General features: G+C 44.7%; 1 protein-coding gene across 1 annotated transcript in view; it reads left to right on the forward strand.

Annotated features, from left to right (window-relative positions):
• Nucleotides 1-592: 592 nt before the first annotated feature.
• The window catches only part of LOC139539951 (semaphorin-4B-like), a 102,880-nt gene continuing 91,368 nt past the window's right edge, over nt 593-12,104 (forward strand). Inside the window, exon 1 of the mRNA XM_071343393.1 lies at nt 593-808. The gene's annotated coding sequence lies outside the window, so the exon portion shown is untranslated. The remainder of the gene's footprint in view (nt 809-12,104) is intronic.

Below are 12,104 nucleotides of genomic sequence, written 5' to 3' on the forward strand. Positions count from 1 at the left end.
ACACTCGTGGTTCCTCTTAACCAGTTAACTTCTTCCAATTAATACTCTGATCGTGATACTCAACAAAACAATTGGACAGAGAAGTTAGTTTTCCCACTGAATTTTCTAGATATGATGAACATCTTTTTTTAATGGATGTAACCCTAACCCATCCAATATCATTCACTGACCCTTTATAATAATATGCCTAATATTGTGTGTGAAATATTGACCTTTCAGGGGACGTATCACTATAAAGCCTAGTCAAATTACAGTGACATACAGTAGATATGTACATGTATGTAGCAAGTCAAATACAAAGTGACTTTTTGATTGAATTAAACAGGCGTAGGTTTTTTCTTCTTCAAACCCCTTCTAAATGGTTCCATTGTTTAGAGTGGTAATTCTAGTTACGCCTGGTTCATGCATCAGATAGAGAACCATTCTGTGGATGTATCCTGTCCACCTCACTTTCTTCCCCCACCTCTGTGGAATCAGAATATAAGAGTCCCCTCCCTCCTCTCTCGCTCTCTCTCTGGCAGCAGTGTGTGAGGGGAGGGGCTATGGTGGAGAGTGGCCAGAGTTGAGGCAGGCTGTACTACAACAGTGTGTCAGACTGTGAGAGAGAGAGAGAGAGAGAGAGAGAGAGAGAAGGCAGACAGACACGGAGTAGGAGCCCTTAACTACTGGTATTCTAACTGCTCTACGCTGGATAACATACTGGCTAATCTATTTTCTCAATCCCTGAAGGACTTCTATCTCTGATTCACCTTAAAGGAACCGTTTAAATCTGAAGATCATTTTTGTACAGAGAAGTGCTAGAAAGAGTGTAAGTACAAGAATCGTGTAACTACAAGCCACTACTATATAGGCAGCCCTGTATTTATTAACGGCGCTGAGCCTAGCCTCAGTTAATCATTGATGTGTCTCCTGTGGTTTTGGTTACCTTTTGAAATGACGTCATTCTCTCTGTGCTGTCATTCTGCTCCGTCTCGCTGCATTATGGGCTTAGAGCTACTTTATGGCTCTCTCTGTCTGCATGGGGTTAGTTGTTGCTGCTCTACCTCTCTCTATGTACACATTGCCAGAGTGGGTGTATGCTGACATGAGACAGCCTCTCCCCAGTAAGTTTTTATCACAAGGTGATAGCAGGGCAGAGGGTTTTTTAAAGGGCTGCCTTTTTCTACATAGTGGCAGGCTATATTTTTGGGTGTGTTTAAATCCTCCTGCAAAAAAGAGATGTTGGCATTTGACTCAGTATTTTTCTCTCTGTATTTACACAGCTATTTACCTGGGTGTGTTCACATTTAAAGGGTTGTTGGTCTGTGTGTGAGGGACCATAGTAAAGCAGTGTTTTTTTCTAGTGGAGATGATGGCTCAGTCTCTCCAGCTCTTTAAACTAGAGAACCACTGTGGCACAGAGAGTGTGTGACAGGGAATGGTGCCTCTCTACAGATAGGAGTCAGTGAATGTGGCAGCCAGTGCACTCAAATCCTCTCTCAGCACAGGAACTTTCCTTGAACTCTGTGGCCTGTGGTAAAGTTGGCTTTGTAAATGGGGGGAAATAACAAACAAAAAAGCAACATTTAAGAGTGTGTTAGCGTGATTATGCCTTTTCTCCCGTAGTGGTTTCAGGCTGTGCTGTGCAGCAGGACTGTTGTGGTGGTTTGAGTTGTGATGCCAGTCAGGGGTTGTGGGTATTAGGGGGTTGTGGCTGGGCATCTTCAGGCCAGAGGCTGCAGGTATTACAGTGTGAAATTCAAACCTCTCACCCTCACTCTGCTGGCAGCACAGTCTTGACATAATGCCTGCCAATGTGTTAGAGGTTCATTATTACATAAATGGAAACTGAATCCAGTCTATGAAGAAGTAAACAAGCCTACCTTTGTTACACTTTTTGCCTTTCTTTGGAGAGTCAGGGTTTCCAAGTACTTAGTGTACATAACTTAACCCAGGGGTTCCCAAACTTTTTTGGGCCGCACCCCATTTTGTTATATTAAAAAAATCACCACCCCACCATGTGAAAAAAGTGATGCAATCAGCGGCCAGTGTTTACTTTTTGAATTTGGGCTATTACAATCTATTACAAATCAGTCTGACATTACTTTTGACAGTATTTCCATCTGAAGGAAGTATGATTTGAAATGACTGAAATGCATCAGAAAAGTATTGGGAAGTTCAAAAGATCATCAGGCGATCATGTTGTATGCTCTTCTGTGTAGAAAAGAACTTCATCATTGATGATGTTCTTTTTCCCCCAGTCTGATTTAGTGCCTGGTCTTGTCCACTCTGTTCTAATGAGTCCTGCACAGCTTGTGGGCTGGTAGAGGGACGCAGAAGACATACGTGTTCCTGAGAGTCTTTCAGTGATGGGGTCATAATATTTTTTTGCTTAAACAGTCCAAACGTTAGAGCCACATTTGTAGTGAAAAAACCCAAACCACTCTGTTTATTACAACCACATCTAGCGGCTGCCGGAGGTTACTGACGTAACCCAAGTGTGATTGCATTTATTTTCTTTCAGAGTTTCCCTCATGACCCCATTTTCAAATCAGGCGACCCCACATTGGGTTTGTGACCCATAGTTTGGGAAACGGTGACTTAACCTATACAATAGTTGTGTGTACAGGTAGTTCATTCTGGGACATACTTTATGTTACTAGTGCACATTGGTCAGTGCCTACTTTTTTGTCAAAATATGGCGTCAACATCAACCTATTCGGGACTACATAGCCTAGATACTGTATCACTGAAGTGCAATATGAACCACTATGGAACGTGAAGTATCCCTCAGAGGCAGACCAGTTCATTATAACCTGGAGGTGTAGTCCAGTTATGTGACTAGACAGCTGGACATAGGCTAGCCATCCCAACCATGGATATGCTACAGGAGACAACAAAATCAGCAAATGTAGAACTACAGCAGAGATATTCAGCTTTTTACAACAAACAGTCAGAGGGGGTTCCTCTCAGAATGAGAGGACAGAACAATGGATATCTTCTTTAAACAAGGTGAATTATGTTACCTAGTTCATTTGGAAACGTGTCGATTTCCCCATCTGTGGCACATTTGCGAGGAGAAGAAAAGCCTGCCTCTGCTGATGACCTTGTCCCTGTGTTTTCTTTTGGTCTGATCCATAAAAACAACAGCTGGCAACAGAATTCTGGGTACAGAATCCTTGACAATGAGCTGCCTGTATGACGCTGTCACAAAGAGTTTGGCTCTCTGGTAGAGAACGGTGCCTGTTACATCAATACCTCAAATACACACTCCAGCTACTCACTTCTAGTATCCCATTGGGAGATGTACATTTCATTGTGTGATATTCTATGTACTGTTAATGGATGGGGTCCCTTGGATATGAACTGTAAATTGATGTTTCTATAGTGGTATTCTCAATGCCAATACTACAGTGTAAATATCTATATTGTGCTTTGACTAATTTCACTATTCGAATAATATCATGAATTTTGGTCAGATGTTGTGGTCGAATATGCGTATATTCCAATATATCTTAATTGGGGGAGAGGCTGGCGCTCTATTGCTGCAGCTGTGGATGGACCAGTATGTGTGAGATAAGAGTGAGCAGATGGAGGGAGAGACAGACGCTGTAGCCACTAGCCAAGGCAATTCGGCTACAGCCAAGACTAGCTAACTTGTAGCAGACACAATGTTATTTATTGTCCCATATAACAGTGCCTGTCTTGACTGGAGCAGCCTAGAGAAGCTAGCTAAGCTAGCTGGCTATAGCTAGCTAGGCTAATTGAGGCTACATGGTGCGCTTTCTCCCCAACCCATAGCCGCAGGAAGTGGGGGTGCTATATATATATATATATTTTACTAAATTAATGCACTAGGCCTTTATTACTCCTGTATGAGTGGAGAAAAATACTTCTTCCCACGGCCATGCCCAAACCCCATTCAGATAAAACAATATTCTACCTGTTGGTTGCTCGTTGTACCCTACTCCTTCTCATTTTGCTAAACTACATTGAAAAGTTTGTTGTCTTATTTAATTAATAATTTGAAATGTCATGGTATATCCTTTATGTAACAATGTCACATGGGTATTTTCATTTAATTTAGAAAAAGTATTTTCAGTGTTAAAATAGGCCTATATGCATTTTTCTTTCACAGAAATGTATACTCGCACAAATATTCGAATACTAACGTCAGTTCGGATATTTGACTAACGTTAAAAGTGATAATATAATGCCTAAAGTAAACAACATTTAATGGCTGTTTTTAGCTACAGTGGAAGGACTTTCTTGATATGCTGTTCCAGCAGTTGAGGGGCACAAAGCAAAGAAAGATAAATAGTGCTTCTGTGCACTGAAGCTTCACAATGTGAGTGCAATGCACAACCTGTTACAGATTAGTGATCCGGCTCTGAGAAAAATAAAATAAGAAAATCATCACACTGTAGTATTGCACAGCACAACCCACTCTGGCCCCGCTCTAGCACATGCTTCTAATCACATTCATCATATAATCCCAGGGGTCTTTTCTCAGCATTACTCTGATTTCTCTTCTTTATTTTTTGGGCTTAGTACCTGGGTGAGTGTTTGTTTACGTGTGTGCGTGCGTGCGTGTGTGCGCATGTGTACACACTTGCTTGTGCGTGTGTGAAGTGGATCACAAATTAGGTTATGCAATTCGTTCTAGTCGTAAAAATAAGGAATGTAAATCAACTTCAACCCTCACCCAACCCATCCCCCTCTCAACAGTCATGTGCTTAGTTCAATGAGGAAGCAAATTAAGTAATGTGAGTGAGCTGAACCCCTGTCCTTCGGAGGACCCATCCACCATTATGATGACTGATTGCCACTTAATGTTTGTGAAAGCCAGCTGGGACTGAGGTGCTATGATAAATGCAAGGGTCTTAATGTGAGAGAGCAGTTAGGTTTTGCTGTGGTGGATGGATAGCGTGAGTGAGAGAGGTGTTGATAGCAGGGAGAGACTAGAGGGGGATGGGTCATGGAGTGGCAGCCACTTGTAACCTGAAGGTTAAACATGGGCCTTCAGGGAGTCCTATTACTGTCTACTTACTCATGGGAACTCTGCAAACAGTCATTCTGGGAACACAGCTAGCAGTCTCCTGTGTTTTCCCAGTCCACAGCAGTCACAGTGGCATGATGTGGGAAATGGCTGTGGACATGGATCCTATCCAGAACCCTGTGTTTGCTCGGCTGTCTCAGAGAGCCTCAGATCTGCCTTTAACCCATATGAGACATGAACAGAAACACAGCACATGTACTACAAGGTGCCTCAGGCTTTCACATCACCCGACCAGTGACTTATTTTAACTGTACACAAGCCGGCCTGTGCAACAGTTTTGGGAAGACATTTGGAATATGTTTCCACGTGGTTCAGTGTTTCTCATGTGTCCATGTGAGAATTGCAAAATTGTCTTCAGGGCATGCTGTCCGTCACCCTCGGGTTCACACCTGTTGTTCTTGCATGTCCATGTTACACACATTATACCGTTCTATTTTAAACAGTGGTGAGCTAGGGAATGTGAGTGTCTGTGAGTGTCCTTTACTAAGACCTGGAGGGGAGCTAAGTGTGTGACCTGTGTACTCCAAACAAATGAAATCATGGTCGCATACACAGATTTGCAAATGTTATCACAAGTGCAGCGAAATGCTTGTGTTTCTAGCTCCAACAGTTCAGTAATACATAGCAATTTAAAAAATAAATAAAATAAATACACATCATCCAGAAAAAATGTAAATAGAGAAATTCAGAAATATCAGAACTAGCAATGTCAGAGACTGGAATATAAATATATAAACACATAATGTATATAAATATATACATACACCGAGTGTACCAAACATAATGAACACCTGCTCATTCCATGACACAGACTGACCAGGTGTCACGTTCGTTATAGTGATGAGACCAAAGCGCAGCGTGATTTGAGTACATCTTCTTTAATGAAGAAAGAACACTGAACGAACTATACAAAAACAACAAAACGAACGTGAAGCTATATAATAATAGTGCTGACACAGGCAACTAACCATAGACAATCACCCACGAAATACTCAAGGAATATGGCTGCCTAAATATGGTACCCAATCAGAGACAACGATAAACAGCTTCCTCTAATTGAGAACCAATCTAGACAACCATAGACATACAAAACACCTAGACTAGGACGAACCCCATAAACATACAAAAACCCTAGACAGGACAAAAAACATATCACCCTTGTCACACCCTGACCTAACCAAAAATAATGAAGAAAACAAAGAATACTAAGGTCAGGGCGTGACACCAGGTGAATCCAGGTGAAAACTATGAACCGTTATTGAGGTCACATGTTATATCCACTTCAATCAGTGTAGATGAAGGGGAGGAGACAAGTTAAAGAATGATTTTTAAGCCTTGAGACAATTGAGATTTGGATTTAAGTATTTAAGTGCATTTGAATGGGGTATGGCAGTAGGTGCTAGTCACATCGGATTGAGTGTGTCAAGAACTGCAACGCTGCTGGGATTTTCATGATCAACAGTTTCCTGTGTGTATCAAGAATGGTCCACCATTCTAAGGACATCAGCCAACTTAACACAACTGTGAGAAGCATTGGAGTCAACATGGTCCGGCATCCCTGTGGAAAGATTTCGACACCTTCTAAATTCCATGCCCAGTAAATTGAGGCTGTTCTGAAGGCAAAAGGGGGTGTAACTGAATACTATGAAGGTGTTCCTAATGTTTTGTACATTCAGTGTATAATGGTGTGTAAAGACAGAATGGTCAGGATATGAATAGAAAAGGTGTGAACAGCAGTAGTTACAGTTGAAATCGAAAGTTTACATACACTTGGATTGGATTCATTAAAACTTGTTTTTCAACCACCACAAATTTCTTGTACACAAACTATAGTTTTGGCAAGGACATCTACTTTGTGCATGACACAAGTCATTTTTCAAAAAATTGTTTACAGACAGATTATTTACTTAAATTTCACTTTATCACTTTATCACAATTCCAGTCAGAAGTTTACATACACTAAGTTGACTGTGCCTGTAAACAGCTTGGAAAATTCCAGAAAATGATGTCATGGCTTAGCTTCTGATAGGCTAATTGACATCATTTGAGTCAATTGGAGGTGTACCTGTGGATGTATTTCAAGGCCTACTACTTGACATCATGGGAAAATCAAAATAAATCAGCCAAGACACCAGAAAAAAAAGTGTAGACTTCCACAAATCTGGTTCATCCTTGGGAGCAATTTCTAAACGCCTGAAGGTACCACATTCATCTGTACAAACAATAGTACGCAAGTATAAACACCATGGGACCACGCAGCCATCATACCGCTCAGGAAGGAGACGCGTTCTGTCTCCTAGAGATGAACGTACTTTGGTGCGAAAAGTGCAAATAAATCCCAGAACAACAGCAAAGGACCTTGTGAAGATGCTGGAGGAAACAGGTACAAAGTATCTATATCCACAGTCAAACGAGTCCTATATCGACATAACCTGAAAGGCCGCTCAGCAAGGAGGAAGCCACTGCTCCAAAACCGTCATAAAAAAGCCAGACTACGGTTTGCAACTGCACATGGGGACAAAGATCGGACATTTTGTTCTCTGGTTTGATGAAACAAAAATAGAACTGTTTGGCCATAATGACCATCGTTATGTTTGGAGGACAAACAGGCAGGCTTGCAAGCGGAAGAACACCATCCCAACCATGAAGCACGGGAGTGGCAGCATCATGTTGTGGGGGTGCTTTGCTGCAGGAGGGACTTGTGCACTTCACAAAATAGATGGCATCATGAGAAAGGAAAACTACAGTGGGGAGAACAAATATTTGATACACTGCCGATTTTGCAGGTTTTCCTACTTACAAAGCATGTAGAGGTCTGTAATTTTTTATCATAGGTACACTTCAACTGTGAGAGACGGAATCTAAAAAAAAATCCAGAAAATCACATTGTATTGGATTTTTAAGTAATTAATTTGCATTTTATTGCATGACATAAGTATTTGATACATCAGAAAAGCAGAACTTAATATTTGGTACAGAAACCTTTGTTTGCAATTACAGAGATCATACGTTTCCTGTAGTTCTTGACCAGGTTTGCACACACTGCAGCAGGGATTTTGGCCCACTCCTCCATACAGACCTTCTCCAGATCCTTCAGGTTTCGGGGCTGTTGCTGGGCAATACGGACTTTCAGCTCCCTCCAAAGATGTTCTATTGGGTTCAGGTCTGGAGACTGGCTAGGCCACTCCAGGACCTTGAAATGCTTCTTACGGAGCCACTCCTTCGTTGCCCTGGCTGTGTGTTTCGGGTCGTTGTCATGCTGGAAGACCCAGCCACGACCCATCTTCAATGCTCTTACTGAGGGAAGGAGGTTGTTGGCCAAGATCTCGCGATACATGGCCCCATCCATCCTCCCCTCAATACGGTGCAGTCGTCCTGTCCCCTTTGCAGAAAAGCATCCCCAAAGAATGATGTTTCCACCTCCATGCTTCACGATTGGGATGGTGTTCTTGGGGTTGTACTCATCCTTCTTTTTCCTCCAAACACGGCGAGTGGAGTTTAGACCAAAAAGCTCTATTTTTGTCTCATCAGACCACATGACCTTCTCCCATTCCCCCTCTGGATCATCCAGATGGTCATTGGCAAACTTCAGACGGGCCTGGACATGCGCTGGCTTGAGCAGGGGGACCTTGCGTGCGCTGCAGGATTTTAATCCATGACGGCGTAGTGTGTTACTAATGGTTTTCTTTGAGACTGTGGTCCCAGCTCTCTTCAGGTCATTGACCAGGTCCTGCCGTGTAGTTCTGGGCTGATCCCTCACCTTCCTCATGATCATTGATGCCCCACGAGGTGAGATCTTGCATGGAGCCCCAGACCGAGGGTGATTGACCGTCATCTTGAACTTCTTCCATTTTCTAATAATTGCGCCAACAGTTGTTGCCTTCTCACCAAGCTGCTTGCCTATTGTCCTGTAGCCCATCCCAGCCTTGTGCAGGTCTACAATTTTATCCCTGATGTCCTTACACAGCTCTCTGGTCTTGGCCATTGTGGAGAGGTTGGAGTCTGTTTGATTGAGTGTGTGGACAGGTGCATTTTATACAGGTAACGAGTTCAAACAGGTGCAGTTAATACAGGTAATGAGTGGAGAACAGGAGGGCTTCTTAAAGAAAAACTAACAGGTCTGTGAGAGCCGGAATTCTTACTGGTTGGTAGGTGATCAAATACTTATGTCATGCAATAAAATGCAAATGAATTACTTAAAAATCATACAATGTGATTTTCTGGATTTTTGTATTAGATTCCGTCTCTCACAGTTGAAGTGCTCTATGATAAAAATTACAGACCTCTACATGCTTTGTAAGTATGAGAACCTGCAAAATCGGCAGTGTATCAAATACTTGTTCTCCCCACTGTATGTGGATATATTGAAGCAACATCTCAAGACATCAGTCAGGAAGTTAAAGCTTGGTCGCAAATGGGTCTTCCAAATGGACAATGACCCCAAACATACTTCCAAAGTTGTGGCAAAATGGCTTAAGGACAACAAAGTCAAGGTATTACTAATTGAGTGTATGTAAACTTATGACCCACTGGGAATGTGATGAAAGAAATAAAAGCTGAAATAAATATATTTCTCTCTACTATTATTCTGACATTTCACATTCTTAAAATAACGTGGTGATCCTAACTGACCTAAGACAGGGAATTTTTACTAGGATTACATGTCAAGAATGGTGAAAAACTGAGTTTCTCCACCCTCTGGAGAGCCATCTGGTTGCTGACGCTCAACATCCGGCGCCGACACGAGATGGCCGCCTCGCTTCGCGTTCCTTGGAAAATATGCAGTATTTTGTTTTTTTATGTGTTATTTCTTACATCGGTACCCCAGGTAATCTTAGGTTTCATTACATACAGTCGGGAGGAACTACTGAATATACGATTAACGTCAACTCATCATCGTTCCTACCAGGAATATGACTTTCCCGAAACGGATCCAGTGTTTTGCCTTCCACCCAATACAATGGATCTGATCCCAGCCGGCGACCCTGTGCGACGCCGTAAAAGGGGCAAACGAGGCGGTCTCCTGGTGTCACGTTCCTGACCTGTTTTCTGTTTAGTTTTGTGTGTTAGTTGGTCAGGACGTGAGTTTGGGTGGGCATTCTATGTTGTCTGTTTCTATGTTGGTTTAGGGTTGCCTGGTATGGCTCTTAATTAGAGGCAGGTGTTTGGCGTTCCTCTAATTAAGAGTCATATTTAGGTAGGCGTTGTCACAGTGTTCGTTGTGGGTGGTTGTCTCCTGTGTCTGTGTTTATGTTACACCATACGGGATTGTTTCGGTTTGTTTCGTGCGTTTATGTAGTCTGTTCCTGTGTCAGCGTGCTTCGTGTATATGTAAGTTCGTTTGTTCAGGTCTGTCTACATCGTTTTGTTATTTTGTTAGTTATATCCAGTATAGTTCGTTTTCGTCTGTCTATTTTGTTTATTTAATAAATCATTATGTCTTCAAACTCCGCTGCATTTTGGTTCAATCCCTGCTCCTCCTCTTCGGATGAAGAGGAGGAGGAAAACCGTTACAGAACCACCCACCGATCCAGAACCAAGCGGCGTGAATTCGAGCAGTGGCCTGCTACACAGGAATCATGGACTTGGGAGGAAATATTGGACGGTAAAGGTCCATGGGCACAGCCAGGAGAATATCGCCGTCCCAAAGCTGAGCTGGAGGAAGCGAAAGCAGAGAGGCGGCGATATGAGGAGGCAGCAAGAAGACGTGGCTGGAAACCGGAGAATCAAGCCCAAAACCGGAGTTATGAGGGGACGCGTCTTGCACGGAAGCCCGAAAAGCCCGTGAGTAACACCCAAAAATTTCTTGGGGGGGGGCTAAGGGGTTGTGGGCCAAGGGCAGGTAGGAGACCTGCGCCCACTTCCCAGGCTAACCGTGGAGAGCGGGAGTACGGACAGACACCGTGTTACGCAGTAGAGCGCACGGTGTCTCCTGTACGTGTGCATAGCCCGGTGCGGGTTATTCCACCTCCCCGCACTGGTAGGGCTAGATTGGGCATTGAGCCAGGTGTCATGAGGCCGGCTCAACGCGTCTGGTCTCCAGTGCGTCTCCTCGGGCCGGCATACATGGCACCTGCCTTACGCATGGTTTCCCCGGTTCGCCTACATAGCCCGGTGCGGGTTATTCCACCTCCCCGCACTGGTCGGGCGACCGGGAGCATTCAACCAGGTAAGGTTGGGCAGGCTCAATGCTCAAGAGAGCCAGTACGCCTGCACGGTCCGGTATTTCCGGCGCCACCTCCCCGCCCCAGCCTAGTACCTACAGTGCCTACACTACGCACTAGGCTACCAGTGCGTTTCCAGAGCCCTGTTCCTCTTCCACGCACTCTCCCTATAGTGCGTGTATCCAGTTCGGTGCCTCCAGTTCCGGCCCCACGCACTAAGCCACCTGTGCGTCTCCTAAGTCCTGTACACACTGTCACTTCTCCCCGTACTAGTCCTGAGGTGCGTGCCCTCAGCCCGGTGCCACCAGTGCCGGTACCACGCACCAGGTATAGAGTACGCTTTGAGAGTCCAGTGTGCCCTGTCCCTGCTCCCCGCACTAGTATGAAGGTGCGTGTCCTTAGCCCGGTGCCTCCAGTTCCGGCACCACGCACCAGGTCTACAGTGCGCCTTATCCGGCCAGAGCCATCCGTCTCCCCAGCGCCATCTGAGCCATCCGTCTCCCCAGCGCCATCTGAGCCATCCGTCTCCCCAGCGCCATCTGAGCCATCCGTCTCCCCAGCGCCATCTGAGCCATCCGTCTCCCCAGCGCCGTCTGAGCCATCCGTCTGCAATGAGCCTGCAAAGCCGCCCGTCTGCCATGAGCCTGCAAAGCCGCCCGTCTGCCATGAGCCTACAGAGCCGTCCGCCAGACAGGAGCCGCTAGAGCCGTCCGCCAGACAGGAGCCGCTAGAGCCGCCCGTCAGACAGGATCTGCCAGAGCCGCCAACCAGACAGGATCTGCCAGAGCCGCCAACCAGACAGGATCTGCCAGAGCCGCCAACCAGACAGGATCTGCCAGAGCCGCCAACCAGACAGGATCTGCCAGAGCCGTCAACCAGACAGGATCTGCCAGAGCCGCCAA

Source organism: Salvelinus alpinus, chromosome 15 (genome assembly GCF_045679555.1).
Source record: "Salvelinus alpinus chromosome 15, SLU_Salpinus.1, whole genome shotgun sequence".
Classification (NCBI taxonomy): Eukaryota; Metazoa; Chordata; class Actinopteri; order Salmoniformes; family Salmonidae; genus Salvelinus; species Salvelinus alpinus.